The sequence below is a fragment of the Lissotriton helveticus genome, chromosome 10 (assembly GCF_964261635.1).
Source record: "Lissotriton helveticus chromosome 10, aLisHel1.1, whole genome shotgun sequence".
Classification (NCBI taxonomy): domain Eukaryota; kingdom Metazoa; phylum Chordata; class Amphibia; order Caudata; family Salamandridae; genus Lissotriton; species Lissotriton helveticus.
This window is the reverse complement of record NC_136071.1, coordinates 142,013,690-142,034,903: the sequence shown is the minus strand read 5'-3', so window position 1 is coordinate 142,034,903 and position 21,214 is coordinate 142,013,690. Positions and strand designations below refer to the sequence as shown.

Below are 21,214 nucleotides of genomic sequence, written 5' to 3'. Positions count from 1 at the left end.
GTTCTTGTGCCATGTTTTCAAATTTGATTCTATGGTTTACCAAGGCAACTAAGGAAACCTCCACCCGTTCTCATTCAGGCCCAGAGTGAAGCCTCATAGACTAAGGGATAGTTCCCTTAGAGCAAAAGCTGCTATTGTCTGAACAGACTTCGATCCTGCTCGTTTCTCGAGTAATCTGTTCCTGGTGGAAAAGACAGATAAAAGTCACTGTTGAGTTATTAACTCCTGGAATTTGAGTGCTTGGTTTATTCACCACTTCAAGCTAGAGACGGATACATCACCTTTAGGGTATCCTACATGTGGCCAATATGATGGTGCGTTGAGACTTGCAGCCTTATATCTAATGGTACCCATCCTCAACACTGGGTTCTGCAGTTCATCTGCAAGGGACAGGTCTTTGACATGCCTGTGGCATGTTGATAGCCCCTCTGTGCTTTACCAAGCTGTTCCAAAGCCAAACAGATCCCTGGGTGTAAGATTGATTGTCTACCTAGCTGACATCCTTCTAATTCATCAATGCCCTCTGTATTTGGAGTTCTATCTGCATCTGCGTCTGTGCATGGGATCTGGATTCAAAGGAGACAAATTAGAGGGAGGTGCCCCGAAAGAGGTTGGTCTTCCTAGGGCTTGTCGTTAATTCAGTCTCACCTATGATGAGTCTGGCACAGAAGAAGTTAGTATGCCTATGGAGGGAACTCAGGAGGTCCCACCTGAGGGAGCTTATTTAACTTAGATGGCTCTAAAGGATTGTGTTTCTCCTCTTTTCATCCATTCAAGCTATATTCCTATGTTTTTCAGGACTCAAGGCCTCACATTTGAGAAAGGATCGAACTCTGGACTGATCTTAAAAAAATGTCATCCTCGGGGGATCTGTCTTTTGAACTGTCTTCAGCTTATTATTCTTTTCATCCTGTGCTTGTTGTCATGATTTCTGTTGTTGTACATATTGCTTCACAAAGTTATATGCGTAACCTTAGGAATAATGATTTGTATCTCATAGGAATCTCTTTGCTTTTCCATCTTTATTTCTTGTTTACTGCTTCGATCTCTTACTGCAATTTTGCTTTTCTGCATTCTAAAGAAGTGGTATTAGCATCTTAAATGATAATTCTAATATTAATTTACCGTCCATGAAATTCAACAAAGATGTATTTCTTGCTAGTTTTTTCCAATTTTGGGCCAGTTGGCTATAACGGTAGAGGTCTCCTCTTGGCCAATGCTCCTACCGTTACTTTAATGCCGCTGGTCTGTGTTGTCTCATTCCATCGTTTTCTGTTATTTCTGCGCCTTAATTTTACTTTGTTTTAGCCTTCTCTACTTATTGATCAATTTCTGTCCTAATTGTTCAGCAGAGCTGCGAAAGTAAACCTTTCATATGTTTAAACAATCCAATTATTATTCTTATATGGTTCCACAATACACAATTGTTTATTAACTCTTCAAGTCTCGTTATGCTTTGTCTGCAGCCATTCTGAAGCATCTACCCCTACATGCTTGGGTAAGGCAACCTTCATAAACCCCTGGATTGTTTGTGCTGCCTGCATAAAAGTGATGCGTTTACAGTCGTAGTCCTTATTCCTCCTTTTGTTCCAAAAAATCCATCTCAACAACTCTGCTAGTGTTCAGATTCACTGGCCTTGGTAGGAGAATCTATGTTAATAAAATTCCAATTTCTCACTTTGTGGTTGGAGAATGAATTTAGCGGCCCACAAATTCCATCATATTTATTACACAGTGACCCTTAATTTCTTCATATTATTTCCAGGGAATCTCTATTTTTTGGGGGAAATGTAAATAAGTAATGTCCAAATATGCTTTTCTTGGCTTACTCATTTATTGATTACTTATTTCACGTCTATGCTTATTAGCGTATTTGCCATTTCTGGCCTATTTTGGAACATATTTCTCTTTACACACATGTACACAACTCAGTAGCTAGTACAATTTCAGACTGCAGCCCTTGGTTTCCTGGTGTGCTCATGGTGGTGATAGCCCATACTATCTTCTGCTGTGCCTGAGAATTCAGAGACCGGTATACGAAGGTACACAAGATCAGAGATGCCTGATGAATTAATGGGAGAATGTTGGGTGGCGAATCCCTCTCATGTGTCTGCCATACGAGTACAAGACCATTTTCCACTGGTGGTTCGTGTGGTTAAGTCTATGTTAATTCTTAATCAATATGATAGTCTTACCAGTTTATGGTGTCGAACTTTTCCTGCCAAAGATGGTGTTAGATCATTTTCCTGTGTAGTCATTTCTTGTTCTGCTCCTTTGTAAGGAATCTTGGATCAGAGAAGAATGTGTTGCAATGCTTTTGATTCCTCTATTTTTAAGTCCATCGCTCACCTTATATTATTTTTGTAGCTGAATTTTGCTACTTTTTTCTGCACACGTTTTCCACCTAGTGAACTCATTAACCAGGAAGATTATGCTAGACTTTCTCTCCTCTGACTAGTGTTGATGCCTTGCTTCCAAATTCGTGAAAAGCTCATCTCTTCATATTCATTGAAGACCTATTAGTATTGTCAAGGAGGATTTTTCTGCCAAGGTGGCACTGTGATACGTATCCCTTTCTTCAGGCAGTCTCCGTACAAACAAAGAAGCTTCACTACATCTAGTCCTTCACAGATTGTTACACCAATGACTCCCAGGTTTGCTTTAGCTATCGATCTAAGAACTACAAGAAGTCCTTCTTGAGAATGCAGCTCTAAAACAAACATTAGCATTAAGCACACTAGTGCCTTTGGGTGCCCCTCTGTTTTCTGGGTACCTTATGAAATTGAGGGATTTTTTGAATTCACAAATTGTACCCTTCTCTTCATTCTACACCTTATTCTCATGATTGAGCCATGGTAGGGTACTTAATTAACCGTCTTAATGAACCGATTTTGGCTTGTGCTACACCTTTAATACGTCCGTCTGATAACGGCTGTAGAGTTATGCTTCCTTTCTTTTTTGTTTTCAAGAAGATGTTTCAGGACTCTATTATTAAACATTCTACTGAGGAAAGTATTATTGATATTCAGCAAGGAAATATAAAGGCATTAACTTATGGACTTGTTTTTACCAATTGAATGCTGAGATTACTTGTTGTAATAGGAACTAGATGACGTTATTTTGACATGGATTCAAAGAGATCAAGGATGAATTAATACTTATTATCCTACCTCATTTGTCTGAACATAGTGACATCGTTTTGTTAATTGAATGTAGTTTTTGAGAGGTAATGAAAGAAAGATGTCTCCGTCTGGGTTTTCATGCTTTTCCAAGAGTCTATCCTTTTAGAAAATTAATAAACTAACTCTTCTCCACATTAGGAACCCATGCATGTAGGGTCAAATATGGGAACGAGCAGAACATAGTCCTTATCACAGATTTATAACTGTCATTGCTATGTTTCAGGAGGATACCTTCCTACTATACAGGAACAGAAATAATCAGTCTATTTCAATCTAATAATGGCTAAGCTCTCTCCAGTTTCACGCATATGCTACAGATTTTTCTAACCTTGAGGGAGGGTTTTATATTGTGCATGGGTAGTGTTATTACATTATACTAATTTAGCCTGCTCTGTTCTCTTTGGTGCATTCATTTTATGCCTTAGAACAAGATTCTCAAGGCCTTTGTACTGAGAATTGAATGAGTTGCTTTTACATTCTTCATCACCAGCTAGACCTCTTTATTCTTTGATCCAAAATCTCAGACCCTGTATTGAATACAGTTAACAATGAAACTTAAGAAAAAGTAAAAAATGCCCCCAAAAAATGAGAAGAATTTCAACATTTAATATAGATTTCGATGTCCGATTATAAAAAAAAAAAAAAAAGGTATTTTTGATTTTAACACATCACTGGGTGGTACTGCAACATAAATCCTTGATCCCACCACTGAACACTTATGAAACTGGATTATTAGTTGAGGAGGGTAACTACATACCGCAAGTAATAATCAAAATACTTGCATGGGTGAACCTTTAAAGTCAGTAAATTAACATGAGCTCAACCACTGGTAGATTTGGCACAAAGCATACAGGCTTAATTTAGAGTGATGTGTGAAATATGGATGCAGTACTAAACCAGTAATAAAGTATACATGCAAAACAATAAATATCCCAATAACAAGCAAAATAGAGTAAAATATAATAAACACAGTGACAGCAAAATGACTAAAAAATCTAATAAGGGTTGACCTGGGGATATACATTTTTAAAGTTGTAAGTAGAAATAGCACCAATCAGCACAAAGTGGCAATAATAGTCAATAGTGGTAGTAGAACAGGAAGTAGGCACAATTTCACGCTGAACGTAATCAGATACACTAACCAGGTTCCTCCTGGTCAAACATTTTACCTTCTGACTTTTAGTCCTTTATGTCCCAATTCACGACAGGCGTACACATCTAAAAGCCCCACAGTACTTCAGGGGCCATTAGAGACTCACAGGGTGTCCGGCAGAGGCCTATGGCAGTGTTCATTCCATGTCTAGTTTCGAGGGCCAGTGGTCAGCTGGGCGGGTGCTGGAAAGGCCTTCTGTAGCTTGTGTCCCTGTAGCTTTTACAGGTCAGCCAGCTGACACTTAGAGTCCACTTCTTGTGTACAAGAGTGAGAGCAGGTTCAGTCCACTTTTGATCTGCCATTGGTCCAGGAGTGTTGTGAAGTGGGTGCCAGCAGGTGTCACATTTATGCCAGGCACGAGCTAGTGGGTGGGAATGAGCCTTGGGGATGCCCTGGCCAATGGGCTAACCCTGCGATGACACTTTGGCCATTTTCAAGATGACCAAAGTCTTTGGCCACATTAAACTTGGGTGCTGAATGTGTATGAGTGGCGCATTCTATGGTTATCATAGTGTCCCCCACATCTGACACCAACTCCGGCTTGATTGAGTCCCTCTATGCACAAAATTCTCAAAGAGACAAAAGTCTGGTATGACAAAGCTGAGCTTTCAGCAACCGGACAGTAAATGCACACAAATTGTTTTGGAATTATGTTCCCCTCCTTTGAGAAGTGCCCCAAATGTTATATGTAAACCCAAATGAACTGTCAAACAGGCTGTGAGACTGTAATATCAAAAGAATTGGAGCCTAAGTAGCTGTCGAGACAACAGAAAGGGCCCTGTCTAAGTGTCTGCTAACATTTTCCTGTGACAGGGGAGGCTTTTTTAAAGTGCGCCCCAAGTACCCTATAAAAAAAACCCCAGCAGACCTGTCAAGCAGGATGTACCATTCAAGCAGAACTTGACAATTCAGTGTCAAAAAGGTCCTCTTGTAGGCGATTTCCATGTATAGTCATAAGCACTTGAATAGTTCCGCCCATGAGCCGGGACCCCGGAGCACTTCTTTAAATACATCTTCTTAACTGGGTATTTTTCGCCTTTCTTTAGGAAGGCCTACAAAGACACTTAAGAGATAGAAAAGACAACAATGCAGCCTAGATACCAGGTTACACTGGCCGCAACGTATATCTTGAAGCGAAAAAAGATAACCAATATACTATATTTTGTGCCATTTTTATGGTGTTTACCACACAGAAAACTCCCCTTCACAAAACTCCTTTTTTCATGATCGAGATGAAAGGATAGGACAGAATAGCCCCATAGGCTGCCATTATATGTCGTAAAATATAAGCTGTACCTTTAAGAACTCCAGAGACCACCGATATCACATGATTCACAGCAAGTGGCAGTTACTTCAGTTCTTTTTTCCGGCTCCTGCTATTAGGACCCTGGAGCATTGAGCTCTACCACATTTGTATTTTTTCTTTAAAAATCATTTCAGAATTTAGCTACTAAGTGCTTTATTCAACGTCTTTGGTCTTTCTCTACCTTTTCTGTCTTTTTCTGACAGGTATCTCCACAGTTTTCACTCAGAAATGCCATCTCTTTTTGATAAGTGTCCAGACTGTGATAGGAAGAAGGCCAAAACTGACACTCATAGAGTGTGCATTATTTGCTTGCCTGCCTGCTACTCACTTTCCTGACTCCTGTTCCATCTGTAAAACCTTTTCCAGGTGCACCCTTCATGACCGGGAGAAGATTCGACTTCAAGGAACAGAAGTGCGAAGAAAACAGCAGACCCAGTCATCCGGTGGGTCTTCAGGGCGAGGAGAGGGTCAGTCCTCTACCAGGGCTCCGTCTTCAGCCTCTGGTGGGTTCCCCAGCAGAAGAAAGGCCGATACACTGCACTGTTCCGGGTCAACGTTGAAGAATATGACGTTGAGGAGGTACAGCGCCGACCTGTTCTCCATCGACTCAGGGCTCTAGGTCTAAACGACGTCGAAGTTCCGTGACGGGAAGAAGATCTTTTACGGCGGTGGCGAGAACTCCTCGTTCGGCGTCAAGAAGCCCACCGCAGACTGTAACACCTCGGAGGTCGCCGCCGAGACCCTTATCGTACCACTCGACGTCGAGACGCCACCGATCGACATCGAGACATCACCGTTGATCACGGACATGGTCGACGTCAAGAAGTCGGCGATCAACGTCGAGATGAAATTCTTTTTCGAGACTACGTCGAAGGTCACCGTCGACAAGTAGATTGGCGTTGAGGGGGAGCGATGGTTCTTCTGCAGAATCTATGGCGACTTCCTAACTCCAAAAGGTGCGGAAAAAGAGAAGACTAATCCACTCTTCGGATTCGTAGTATTCCCGAACATACTCTCCATCTAGGATGATGTCACTAACTTAGTCTCCTTCTCATTGACCAGATGATCAACCAAGACTGCCTACATCGCCTCTTCCTCCTCCACCTACATCACGAAGACCAAGGTCTAGGTCTCACACGAGGGTTCGTTCTCGCAGCCATAGACATTCCTCTTCTCGTTCCCATCGTCAATGTCATAGGGGAAGATCTTGTTCCAGACACACCAGGGACACTTCCTCTTCAAGTACAGGATGATATTCTCCATCATTATCTGACTCCTCCTCCTCCATGGATTTCACCAGTTGATTAGATTTCTACCTTTCAATAGGTTTTGGTGCGTGGGCCCTCCAAATTGCACATTTGAATGTCCACTCTGACACCATTAACTTCTATGATATTCAAGACTCTTCAAGAGAGACAAGCATCTCGTCCCTTTCTTCCTCTGGTGCCGGGCCCCTTAGAACTGGCAATGGAACTTTTTCTAACACCCTCTTCTATTAAGCCAGCTTCATCCAGGCTGCAAAAGAAGTATTGTCCTCCAGAGCAGGACCCTACATTCCTACGGACAGACTCGACTCCGGATTCTATCATTGTGGTGGCAGCGAAGAAGCAACATACTATGGCTCCAACATCTACAGTTCCACCTGATAGAGAGCCGTAAGATAGATTCAGTGGGAAGGAAGGTGTGCAACACAGCAGCGACTACCATGAGAGCTGCTAGTGCCACAGCACGGCTAGGCAGATATGATCGGGCATTGTGGGAGTCTCTCCAACAGTTTGCGGATCACCTCCCTAGAGATAAAAGAGAGGACTTTAACAAAGTTTTAGTGGGAGGTCTTATGGTATCTAATCAAGTAATCAGTGCAGCAATGGATACACACCTTCTGGCTGCACATGGATATTGCCACGGCGTGGCACTTGGATGGCATTCATGGCTTCACTTGGCCTCACTTAAGCCTGAAGCACAGCAGCGCATCCTGAATCTCCCGTTTTCAGGTACAAGCCTTTTTGGCTCTCATGCAGACGAGGAGATGGCCCGAATAAAGGTGGATATGTTAACACTAAAAGCTGTTGGCTTCAAAAGACCCAAAAAGCAACGTAAATCTTTCCACCCTTTCTCACGCCGGTATTAGACACAGAGGTTCAAACCCCTCGGTGGTATTAGGGCCGACAGTCAGGCACGCAACAATCTTTACCAACGATCCTACCAACATTAGCAAAAGCGTCAACCGAGAGGAATGTCAGGACAGCAACCTTCTCAAGGAGACTAGATGCTGACAGGTTACAAACCCTGAATCCTGTCATCCCCCTCTTCCGTGACCCACTCCAGCAGGGGGAAGCATTCCACATTACTTGGCAGAGTGGCAGAAAATCACGTAAGACAATTGGGTGCTTAATATTGTTTGCAATGAATAGTCTCTACAATTCATCAGCCCTCCACCATCAATACCTCGGAAACAGTCAAGATTCCAACTGTGCCAGTTACAATCGGAAGCGAACATTCTGGGCATTATTCAAGATTATTTCTTGTCAAAAAGAAAGACGAGAACGAGTTCAGACCCATTCTCAATCTAAGAACGGCCAACAAGTTGATTTGGAGAGAGGGATTCCGGATGCTAGCATTACACCAGAACTACCCTCCGCTACATTGAGGGGATTAGTTATGCGCAATCAACCTGCAAGATGCATACTTCCACATTCCCATCATAAGGAAACATCGCAAGTTCTTGAGGTTTGCAGTGGGGAGCAACCAATACTGTGTACTTCTATTCAGCCTGAAGTCGGCGCCCAGGACCTTCTCCAAGTGCATGGCGGTGATAGCTGCCCATCTGAGGAAACACAAAGTGTGTGTCTACCCTTACCTAGACGATTGGCTAATCCAGGCATCCACGTATCGGGAAGCTCAACTACACTTCAATTGGACCTCCGACCGTCTCCTTCGATTGGGTCTTGGCGTCGCCCAAATAAAGTCTACCTCGACACCTGTGCAGTGCCTACAATATCTGGGAGCATCCATCGGTACTTGCACAGCAAACGTGTGTCCTTAGAGGAGAGTCTCCTATTGATCCTTCGGAAGGCTCAGGCTCTCATGACAGTGTCTCACCCGACTGTGAGGAAGGTCTCCTCTCTTCTGGGCTCAATGTCATCTTGTATATTCCTCACACCAAATGCATGCCTCCACATGAGACCCCTGCAAGACCAATGGGACCAGCGAACACGAGATTGGGAAGACTGGATTCAACTGTCTCCATACGCCCTCCTGTCCATCAAATGGTGGTGTGCACCCACCAATCTTCTACGAGGGATTCCTTTTCATAAGGAGATACCTGTTCAAACCATAGTCACGGATGCCTCTCTGCTGGGATTAGGAGCCCATACCGATCATCTTCAAATTCAGGAGTAAATGGTCACTCAAGAAATCCACTTACCACATCAATCTGCTAGAGCTGCAAGCAGTTCATATGGCTCTGAAAGCCTATCAGCCAACATTCTGTGCCAGCTCCCTACTTGTCCAGACAGAAAATACAACAACAATGTTCTACCTCAACAAGCAGGGTGGCTCAAGATCCAGACCATTATCCCAGGAATCCCAGACGATCTCGAAGTGGCTTCTAGCCAGAAACCTGACCATAACAGCAACTCACCTTCCAGGTGTTCAAAATGCTCAGGCCGACTCAGGCTGACTCTCTAAGCAGGCTACTTCAGGAAAATCATGAGTGGGTCTTAAACGACGACGTGGTCAAAGATATATTCGAATAATGGGGTACTTCGGAGGTCGATTTGTTTGCCACCACAGAAAACTGCAAATTCCAAAGCTTCGCAACGAGGTTCTACCAACCGGGAACCCTGGGGAATCCCCTATGGGTCAACTGGTCAGGCAGATTTCTCTACGCCTTTCTTCCAGTTCCTCTGATGCCAGCAGACCTCATCAAGCTCTCACAGTCACGGGTCAAGATGATACTCATAGCCCGGAGTGGCCACGTCAGTGGTGGTTCACAGACCTTCACCGGTCTATCTGTCCACATCTCAGGCTTCCATGCAAATCAGACCTACTAACGAAATTCGGAGGACAGATGATGCACCTCAACCTCTCCTCTATGAATTTGGCAGCATGGCTCCTGAACTAGTGCAGTATGGACACTTGAACTTACCTCAGGACTGCATGGACATTCTTAAGGAAGCTAAGTGCCCATCCACTTGCTCCGCTTATGCTCATAAATGGAAGAGATTTTGTATTTGATGTTCGAGGAATGTGGATCCTACCTCTTTCTAGGAAGATGTCATCCTTCCATATTTTGCTTCATCTAGCACAATCTGGCCTTCAATTTTCTTTCATTAAGGTTCACTTGGCAGCCCTAACTGCCTACAGGAAATGCCCTTCACAAACTTCCTTTTTCAGAATTCCTGTCATTAAATATTTCTTGAAGGATTTGAAGAAGATTTTTCCTCTCATTAAAAGTCCTTCTCCTCCTTGGGAGCTTAATGTGGTTCTCTCGGCTAATGCAAGATCCCTTTGAACCCATTCGTAAGGCTACTCTTCAACATTTGTCATGGAAGACCGCCTTCCTTGTGGCTATCTCTTCCGCCCGCAGGGTCAGCTAAATCAAGGCACTTTGCTGTCAAAAACCATACACAGTTTTCCGTACATCTAAAGTAGTTATGAGGACTCATCCAAAATTCCTCCCTAAGGTAGTTCTATGTGAACCAGACTATTTCCTTGCCTATTTTATTTCCAGCATCCATTTTCTCCAACTGAGAGATCTCTTCATTCCCTGGATGTTAGAAGGGTTTTAAAATTCTATCTGGATAAAACTAAGGATCTAAGGAAATCGGATCAGTTATTTGTGAACTATGGCTCTCTCCATACAGGTCTAGTGACATCCAAACAATCCATTTCCAGATGGATTGTTTCATGTATTTTACTCTGTTACCAAAAAGCTAACAAATCCCTTGCCAGTAAGCCTAAAGCTCACTCTACCAGAGGAAAGGGAGCTACTGCGGCCTTACTTCGTAATATACTAATTTCTGAGATTTGTAAGGCTGCTACCTGGAAGTCAGTCTATACATTCACAAAACATTACTGCCTGGACTCTGATGCCAAGGTGGATGCTCCAGTAGGACAGGCTTCCCTTCGGAACCTATTTGCTTAAAGCTGCATATCAATTTCTCTGTCTCTTCCACCGTGTTTTTTTTATGGGGTGGGCTTGCTAGTCTATTCAAGTGCTTATGACTATACATGGAAATCCCTTACAAGAGAAGGAACAGTTTCTTACCTGTAACTCCAGTTCTCTTGTAAGGGTATTTTCATGATAAGTCATAAGCAACCCTCCCTCCCCCCCGGTGGAATAGACAGACGAATCCATAACATAGAATAGGCATTCACTTTCTCATCGCCTTCAAAAAGAACTGAAGTAACTGCCACAGGCTGTGCTTCGTGGGATACTGGTGGTCTCTGGAGTTCTTAAAGGCACAGCTTCTATTTTAAGACATATAATGGCAGCCTATTGGGCTATTCTGTCCTATCCTTTCATCACTATCATGAAAAAAAGGAGTTTTGTGATGGAGTTTTCTGTTAAACCCCATAAAAATGGCACAAAATACAGTATTCTGGCTATCTTTTTTCACTTCAAGATGAAGTTGCGGCCAGTGTAGCCTGGTATCTAGGCTGCTTTATTGTCTTTTCTATCTCTTAAGTGTCTTTGCAGGCCTTCCTGCAGAAAGGCGAAAAATACCCACTTAAGAAGATATATCTAAAGAAGTGCTCCGGGGTCCTGGCACGTAAGTGGGACAATTCAAGTGCTTATGAATTATCATGGAAACTGTTCGTTCCTTCTCAGGCCCCCAAGGCATAATCTGTCTGGTTCACGGAGGTCATCTCTGCTCATTCAGGTCCGCCTATTTTGCTTCTGGGAAGAAGTTCACACCTCATTCACTCCTATTTAAATTCTAATTACTGGCTGGCCAAAGTGAGAGAATAAAATGTAGATCTAGCCCCAGGACCTTTAGAGCCAAAGTAACTTTCTAACAGTAACTTTCCCGTAATATTTATAAACAAATCCGAATTCACTATTGAATTTGATTGATCATAAATAAGGCTCCCTGTTTTCTGTTTTTACGGATTTTTACAGATAAATACAGACGGAAAACAATGTGTTTTCTGTCTGCATTTATTTTTAAAAATGGATAAATAGAGAAAATCTGCTTCTTTTCAGTAACTCTTTGTGCTGTCTTTCCTGAATTTAGCCCAACAGCTGAGCAGATGGACAGTATGGGAAATTGAAAAACAGGATCACCCGTCTTTAAATAACTGCATTTGTCAACTAACATTTATGGTATAATGCTAATATTTGCCAGTGGATGTACTGTTATGTAATATTTGGCAGCTAAAACACGACAGACATCAAAGTATGGCTGCGCGTCTATCATTTCAATAAATATGGAAATGTACAGTTTTACAACTACATTTGTATGCAAAACACAAAATAAATATGCATAAATACAGACAGAAATGTTAAAAAAATAAATACCATAAAACCGGGAGCCCTAATCATAAATATAAAAAATTATGGTTCAATTATTTTTCTAGCTGGTCCCCTTCCCAATATACAGTATTAGTTTGAAATATTGCATCTCAGTGTTTTACAATAGAAAAGCAATCCTTGCTACAATGAAAATACCTTTGAGATGCTAGTCACTGTAGGGACATGTTTAACACTAAACTTCTACAGTCCTACTTTTATGGGCAGTAAGGCCTATTTAGGAGCGTATTATAAATATTTAAAAGTATGGATTTAGGCCTGTCAGAAAAGTTCATTTTGATACGTTAAATTTGCATTCTTAAACCTGCCCAGCCATTTTTCAGTGGTAGACCTGGATGCAGGATTTTAAACTGCCACTGCAGTGGCTGGCACAATGAGTGCTGTAGTCGACTGGTAACATTTAATCTACCGGCACTGGGTACAGTTGGTACGATATACTCCTGTAGGCAAATTAAATAAACCAATCAGATGTATAGCAATTCTACCATAGTGAAAGGAGTTGCACAGGCAGATTACCACTGGCTGGCAGCTGTAAAGTGGACAGACTTCAGTAGCCGGCAGAAAAAGGCTTTAGTAAAAAAAATTTAGGTGACCCTGCAGAAAGGACAAATTTCTAACAGAATCTTTAATAATATTCATAAATACTGCGTATCTTCTTTGGCATCTCCAAGAAGTCTCCATAAAAATTGCTTTCAAAACACAAAAATAAGTTACCCAGACTTTACTGTTTTATTTTCTTTTAAAAGACAATTTCGAATTGTTGTGACTTCAAATCAGAACTGTACTGCTTTATGACCTTTGCCCAACTCCAGTTTTGAAAGGTATGATGAAATGAAATAAATGAATAATTAATCATAGTAATCATAGTTACATAAATTTGTTGAAGCCCCACAATGCTGCACTGAATCAATTTGCCTCATTTCAGTTTTCCCAAAAGTCTATAAACAGCTGACTGGGCATTTTTTACTTTTGTAGAAGTAAACAAAATAGATCCACAAGCTCTTTAGGATTTGTTTTTGCTTCACTCAATATCTTTTAAGAAATTCTTTCACAGTATCCGATTAATATGGGTTTTGTTTCTCTAATGTGGTTTTTAATGGTCTATCTGCCTGACAGTTGCAGCAATGAACATTGCCCAGTTTTTACAAGAATGCTAATCAGAAAGCTGTGGGACAGAAAGGGTTTGTAGTGTAGGGTCAAATTAAAACTCTTTTCACCTGTGCTTTAGTTGTCTTTGTCGACGGAGTCTTCTGCAGCGTCGTCGACGATCTGGAACTTTTATCAGACTTCTCAGATGTTAGAGAAGAGGGCTTTTTGAAAGCTTTAGCAGACTCCACCATTGCTGCAGCTGAAGATAGTCCTTCCCTCTCCTTTGCACCACGGTGAGGAGATTTGCTAGGACTTCGGCTTTCAGACTCACGGGGGGTCTTTTTTGAGGCCTTTGAAGGACGGTCTATGGATGGTGAAGGGGGTAGCCCTACCCCCTTTTCACTGACCTGGATGAAGTTGCCGATGATGAATATTCACTGTCACTTGACAGAGTTTCTTTCCTTGACTTCAGCTTTTGGAGCCAATTGAGGAGACTACCCTCACGGTCCCGGAGAGTCTTTGTGGAGAAGGTGTGGCAGATCTTGCAGTCCGCTGCCTTGACATCAGGATACAGGCAATAAATGCAGTCCTTATGCCTGTCCTCCACATATATTCTCTTCTTCCCACAGGAGGAACAAGCCTTAAAAAAACCTTTCTTCTCCTTGTCACACATTCTAGAAGAAAACCTGAGCAAATCTGAAGAAAAAACTGTTAAAAAATAGCCAAATAGAGTTGAAGTGAGCGGAGCTCAAAGGAGACTCCCTTAGCACAACATGCAGTAGAAAATCTGAGGCTCTGAGTTTCTCTCAGGAGGATTCTATGGGGTGAGGCTAATCAGATTGGTTGTTGCCTAATTTGGTCTCTTTTGCAAAAAGAGGTGGATATGCTACAAAAGGGAATGAGACCTAGGCCCTTTTCTTTCTCTTTTGTATCTACTGCTTTGTTATTTTGGTTACTGAGACTCCCATTCCGACGACGCGGAATGATACAAGCTTTGGGAATCTATGAAAGTTACCAATACTGGAGAACCAAAGTTACAGGTAAGTAACTTGTTTTCTTCCCTTGCCCTGGTCCTTGCTGGCCTCTATTTAACCCCTTCCATGCTCATGACGAGCTGAGCTCGTCATGAGTTGCGCCGCTCGCATGCTCATGACGAGCTCAGCTCGCCATGTAACGCGGTATTTCGAAAAAAGCCGCACAGCGCAAAAATTACCGCCGCACGCATGCGGTTAATAGATTTTGGGGTACAAGCATAGTTATCATAATGCCATTGTCATGATGTCAAGAACCCTGATGGCGACATGCTTGATTTTGAGGGATCGTTCTTTAATGATGCATGTTTCACTGCAAGCGTTCATCATAATGGCATCAGTATTGAGGACCTGACTGACCCAGTACATCCTCCGAACCCTCAATATCTATTCCAGGCATTGGCTGTCTTCAGGCACAAGTGTCAATTCCATAAAACTGAACATAGATATCTTATTCGGACATCAAAGTTCACCCATTCATCATTAAGGATAATTGTATATGGGTGTAGACATCATTCAACTTCTAAGGGCAGGCTTCAATCTCCAAGAAGGCGTGAAACCCCTTCAAAACACTTAGCATGCTGTCACCTAGATATTTTCCTTCTTCAAGGCATCAACAGAAGCACATATTCCTTCTATAGTACTTGTTCTCCAATTTACCTAGTATTGTCCCTTCATAAAGAGCTTCACTAAATCTGCAGGTGTGAGGCATAGGCCTGCCACAAAATTTTGTACTTGGATTCTTCAGCATCAAACAGGTGATGTTTCTGAGCTGGTGCTATTATGCTAGCTTCTCACTTCTAATTGTTTCTGGGTCTTTTCTAACCTATAGTAGAATCTTCCCATAGTCCTGCATCTACACAACAGTAAGTAAAGAGATACCAGGTTTCGGAGGTTGATATGGGTATGGCAAGTTACTGTGGCACTCTATTTAGCATGTGACTTGATTTGCCTGCCAGTAGATCAAAGGGAAGTGCTCAAATAATTTGTGAAGGAAGGATGCATTGTCTTAGGGGAATAAAACATTTAGTGGATCCATCAACCAATGAATTCTGTAATTTTTGCTCCAAGGGAAGTCATTTTTGGCTGAGTCCCACTTAAGTGGTGGTAGATGCCCCATCAGAATCCTAGATGTGCTGTTCTCTTGCATGTCACTGTTTGGCTTGTTCACAGAAGTAAAGTAACAAGAAAAAAAGATTGATATTGGAAACCTGAAAACTTTGGACCTGGTCAAACTGAAGTAAAACTCTGTTATACCTAATGCAAATTAAACATAACAAGGTATTTGTAATGTTTTGCTTCACTTACCTTCATTAGAGTTCTAGAATACTCTGATGTCATGTAGGCTGTTCTAGTGTGTGTGTGTGCTGTAGAAAGCGGTTGGAGAGCAAAGATGGTGGATGAGGTTGAATAAACTTCCAATTGTATTTATGCACCTGCCTGGCATGTAACCTTTCTTCAGTGGATGTAGGAAAGTGCCCCTTTTTTGCATGGTTGCCCCCCACTTTTTGCCTGATGTAGATGTTCTTTGACGGAGTTTGCCCTGGGTGCCTGCCAACCAGCTACTAAGGGCCTATGTTCTTTCCCTAAACTGTACTGTGTACCCCCAAATTGGCACCTCTGGCCACATGCAAGTCCCTTGTAAAAGGTAACCTAGGTACCAAGGGCCTTGTGACCAAATAAGGCCTCTGCCCCTGCAGAACTTATTGTGACACCCTTATCGGCCCTGTACCTTAACACACACACACAATTGCAGGCTGAGTGTTTTGGTACAGAGAAAAGTGAAGAGTCGACATGGCACACATCCCTATGTGCCATGCCTACAACCTACTGCCTATGGCATAGGTTAGCCACCCCTCTAACTGTGTGCACGATGCAACTGATGAAGGTACAGTGCAGTAAAGCCTTAAACAATATATGGTCTGAGAGTTTGTCATTACGAACTCCACAGCACTATAATGGCTTTACTGAAATCTGGGAAGTGTGGTATCAAACTTCTCAGCACATTAGCCCACACTGATGCCAGTGAGGAATTTAATGGAACATGCACTCAGAGGGCATCTTAGAGATGCCCTCTGAAAAACAACCCAACTCTAGTTTCCTGGCTGACTGGCTGCTCACCAGCTGCCACCCGCAGACATGCTTCTAGACCCCTGGGTCGAGAGCCTCCTGCTGTCGGGTCTGGAAACAAGGCTAATCCTGGGCAGAGGTGTCAAGCCTCTTCCCCCAGGATGGGCAGAGTCCACGAAGGGGAAGCTTCAAAGGCCTTTGTGAGTTTATCCAGCCATTTGCTGCTCCCAGCAACTGGCCCCCACCGGTTTTGACTCCCACTTTGGGTGGGAGAATCAGTGGGAAAACCAAGTTAGGAGGAGGGGTGTTCCCACCTTTGCCAACCCGACCCCTCAAAGGGGGGTGGCGAGGCGAAACACAACTCAGTCCCCGCCATCTTAAAGATGGGGCTACCCAGCCAACCAGAGTGAGGGTTATGTCCCTCCTTCCCACTAGAGGGTGGCATAATAGGGGGTGTACCCACCCCAAGAAAGGTACTCAACCTGTACCTACCTGAAATGCCCCTAAATCTAGTATTTAGGCGCAACCCCAAACCTTGTCTCCTTGAACAAGAAGAAGAAAGACCGAAGAGCTGTGCTGAAGGAAGGACACCAACTGACTTGCCCCAGCCCAACCAGCCTGTCCCGACTTCGACCTGCTCCAGCGGAATCCCAGCATGTTCTGCAGCCCCGCAGAACCTGAAGGACCTGCCCTGCCTTCACTGAAAAGACTTTGTCTCCAGTGAGCACCAGATTTGCTCGCCAACAGACTCTGGCTCCGGCCAGATCTGCGTGTCTGCACCTGATACTCACGGCCCGAGTTAGAGTGGTCTCCCTGGCGATCCTGACCTGGAATTTGGTGATCCCTGACCTACCTCTAGTCTCCAGACGACACCTGCAGCCCCTTTCTGGGGGATCCCCCTGACCGCAGCCAATAAGAAAAACCTGACACTAAAAGATACCCCTGCACCGGACGCCCCAAGGCCTTGGGTGGCCCAACCGACTGTGTCCCGGCATCCCAACTTACCTCTCCAACTGGTGGTCACCACCAGAAGATCTTTATCCTCAAACCTGCAGTGTTTGTTGCAACAGGAGAATCCCAATTGAAAACAGTGCACCCGACACCAAAACAGCACCCTACACCCGGCACCGCTTTGGGTCCAGTTTGTGTGCTAACTTGCCCCTTTGCCCTGAGGTTTGCTCCCACAACCTTGAGGCCTGCTTGTGAGCAACCACCAACCGGAGGCCCCCTACCCCCTATTGGATAACATTGGGCCTCAGCACTCTGCACCTGGCCGCCTTGGTGTCACTGAGGTGCTTTTTTAGTGCATCCTTGACCCTAGGGAGACCCTTCTTTTAACCCCAGAAACGCAACCGTTAAGACCATTTATTTTCCTGCAAAAAAATAACCTCCTATTTGAGGCATGTGAGCTGTAGATCACATGCTTTGCATAGCCTGCCATCTAGTGTTGGGTTCCGATGCTTGTACTATGTTTTTCTTTGAGGAAGTCTTTTCCAGTCACGAGGTAGGTGACTCCTCCTTTCGGTGATAGTGCGCGTGGGTATCGACTCCATTGTTAGCTTGTTTTTTTTCCGTCATCGGGTTCGGATGTGAATTGCAGCGCTCTGGTTCGACACCGTTTCTCGCGTACCCCTCGACATGCAATCCACTGCCCTCAACAGTATCGTTTCTAGATCGCGTTTCCCATTCTCCGCGTATCATTTTGTGTCAATGTCTTCGATCGGAAGATTTGTGGAGGGCCGTTGGGCCTACCCGCGTCGGGCTCGCTAGCAGTCGATGGAACGGACTCCATTCAAATTATGTCCCGGGTGTAGCGCTAAGTTTCCACACACCAACTTGCACAAAGTGTCAATCTCTGTCTATCCCCGGAACACGACGAACAAGACTGCGACGCATGCCGATCGTTTCGATCCAAGAAGATGCTCCGTGACAGTCTGGCTCGACGTCACGAAATGCACCAATAAAGCGGCTCTGCACCGGACATCTTCGGAGAAGATTCCGACCAGGAAGAATTCCACTCACAAGGAGCCGAAGAAGAGGAGGAACACATCTCCGTGTCCGAAGCTGACTCCGACATGGAAGAACAAGAGCAACCGAGTCAGCGTACCGTGAGTACAGATACCCCCCTTCCCCAACACTTGCCAAAGAAAAAGGCTCCGGTCCTTCCTCTGCCCTCGGGCCAAGGTCGGCACTGAGAAAACTTTTTGGACGCTCCCGGCCTTGGGCCCGGCACAGAAACACAAGGCAAAGCCTTCCGGCTCGGGATCGAGCCGTCCCCATTCCCGTGCCCAACCGAAACCTTCAGCATCGAAGTTGAAGCATGTCTTCGTTGCCATCCCCTCACTACCGAAGAGTAAATCTTCGGAGCTAAAGGCTTCAGAGCCAAAACTTTCAACACCAATAACTACAGCGCCCAAAGAAACAACAACTTTACCATCAAAACAGCTTTGTTTCGACGTTCTGCCTGAAAACACGGATCCAAAACAAAAATAACTGGTCTCCATCCAAACACTGGCCATATTCACACTAAACTACCAGAAAAGAGGAAAATGGGCCTACAGGAGGACTACCACATTCTTTTAAGCGCAATAATGTGGGTATTAACCCTTCTCCTCCTTACATTGCACCTCCTTCACCCACTGACCCAAATTTGCTGATCGTTCCCACAAATTCTCCACAACCACTATCACTTAATCCACAAGATGAGGGGGATGGGGATGAAGATAGGCCACAGGACATTAATGACCCATGGGAAGACTGACACCGATCTGAACACTGACAATGATCAGGATCTATACCTTACCAAACCCTCACCACCAGACGGCGAACATAGGGTATATAGATCTACTTAATAGGGCTGCTCATTACCATGGGTTGGAATTACACAGTGAGGCTCTTTAGGAGGATTTCTTGTTCGAAACCTTAAATTCTCTTCCAGGGGATACTCATTAATAGTCATAAGCACTGAATTATCTCCGCCCATGAGCGGGAACCCGGAACAAATAACAATATACATATATATGTGTAAAATATATATAAAAAAGTACATAGTACTAACTAATTATACACATATACATGTATAATAACCATAATATGCAGCCTAACATATATACATAGGCTAATAAAGCCACAATTACACACGTTCTGAAGCATGAAAATATGCTGTATATAAATGCAATAAACAGGCATGAGCCCAAAATGCATTTCATAACCATGAAAAACTTTTATTTTCATCAAAGAACCTGTTGTAAACAGCTATTAGCCTAAAAAAAGGCTGCATATGAAAATTTGTCTGTGTACAGAAAATCAGACTGGCACCCTGCCTTTAAGGCCCCAGAGAATCTGCACACTTTGCCTTTAAGGCCTCTAGGAGAACTCTGTTCCCATCATGCACCACAGGTGACAGTTAGGTCAGTTCTTTTTTCCGGCTTGTTCTGTGAGGAACCTGGAACTTGAGCTCTGCTCATTTGTAATATTTTCTGTCAGAAGTTGGGTTTTTTCTTGACATTTTTTGACAAATAGTACTTTGGTGGTGTTTATTACCTTTTTTCTGACTAAACTGTTGTGAATTTTTTAGTCAGTATGCCACCTTTATTTTATAAATGTCCTTCCTGTGGGAAGAAAATGGCAAAAACTGATCCACACTCTGTTTGTGTGGTGTGTCTTCCTGATACTCATAAGGTGGAAGATTGTTATCATTGCCTCAACCTTTCTAGTCGGACTTTAAAAGAAAGAGAGAAAATGAGGCTTCTGGGCCTTCTGGAGAGAGAGAATCGTGGTGAGAAGAGTTCTAAGGTTTTCTTATCGACTTCTAAGCCACCTTCTCAGCCTAAACGTCGAAGATCAGCGTCTCCAGAAGGTAAAATGAAGAAAAATCGACTTCAGGAAGGTTTTCCTGAGAAAAAGAGGCGTTCGACGTCGAGATCCAGATCGCCGTCAGCATTGTCGGCGTCGAAGAGGGCTCCGTCGACGTCGAAGAGGCCGCCGTCGATGTCGAGGACTTCGCCGGTGAGGCAGTATACAGCATCTCGACCTTCGCCGTCGAGATCTTTATCGACGTCGAGACATCTGGTGTCGATTGCAGTAAGGACGACGTCGGGGGTTCAACGCTCGACGTCGAAGGAGAAGATGCGTTCGACGTCGAAGGATCATGGGTCGATGTCGAAGGATCATAGATCGACGTCGAAGAGTAAAGTGTCGACGTCGAAGAGTAAATTGTCGACGTCGAAGGAGATTCAGTCGTCGTCGAGGAAGAGATCGACGTCGAGAGGAAGATCGGCGTCGAAGGATTCGACGTCGAAGTCTAAGAAGAGGAGGTCAAAGTCTCCATCGCGACGTAGATCGGCGTCCAAGCATGCTTCGGGCTCGAGGCATGGAATGTCTAGGTCTCCCCCACCTGTGCGCAGGTCGGCGTTGAGACTGTCACGATCAGCCTCTCGGACCTCACTTAGGTCTTTGTCGAGGTCAGACATAAGTCCTGAGCCTAGAGGGGTTTCTTCACCGCAGGATCAACAAGAAGATGCGGTGGGACAAGAGACAGTGCATCAGGATTCTTCTATGGTGGCTCAGTCGGGCTCTACCTCAGGCCAGGCAGATGATAGGCAATTGGTGCCCAGGCAGCGGACTCCATCTGGTTCAGTGGTATCTGAGCAGAGTGTTGCCTCCGGAGCTTCCAAGTCTTCAGCAGACCTGAATATTGTGCAGGTGTCACCTGAAGCTTCACCTGAGCGTGTGGGTAGGCCTATCAACTTGTCACCGAGATGGCTGGAAAGTCTTCGGCATTGGAAGATGCGTCCATTATTGGGTGACAGAGCTCCGGTTCCTCGAACGGAGCTGCAAAGAAGA

General features: G+C 44.0%; 1 protein-coding gene across 3 annotated transcripts in view; it reads left to right on the top strand.

Annotated features, from left to right (window-relative positions):
• Positions 1-21,214, top strand: part of LOC144786032 (lysosomal alpha-glucosidase-like) — an 828,834-nt gene that overhangs the window by 337,331 nt on the left and 470,289 nt on the right. The window lies entirely within an intron of this gene.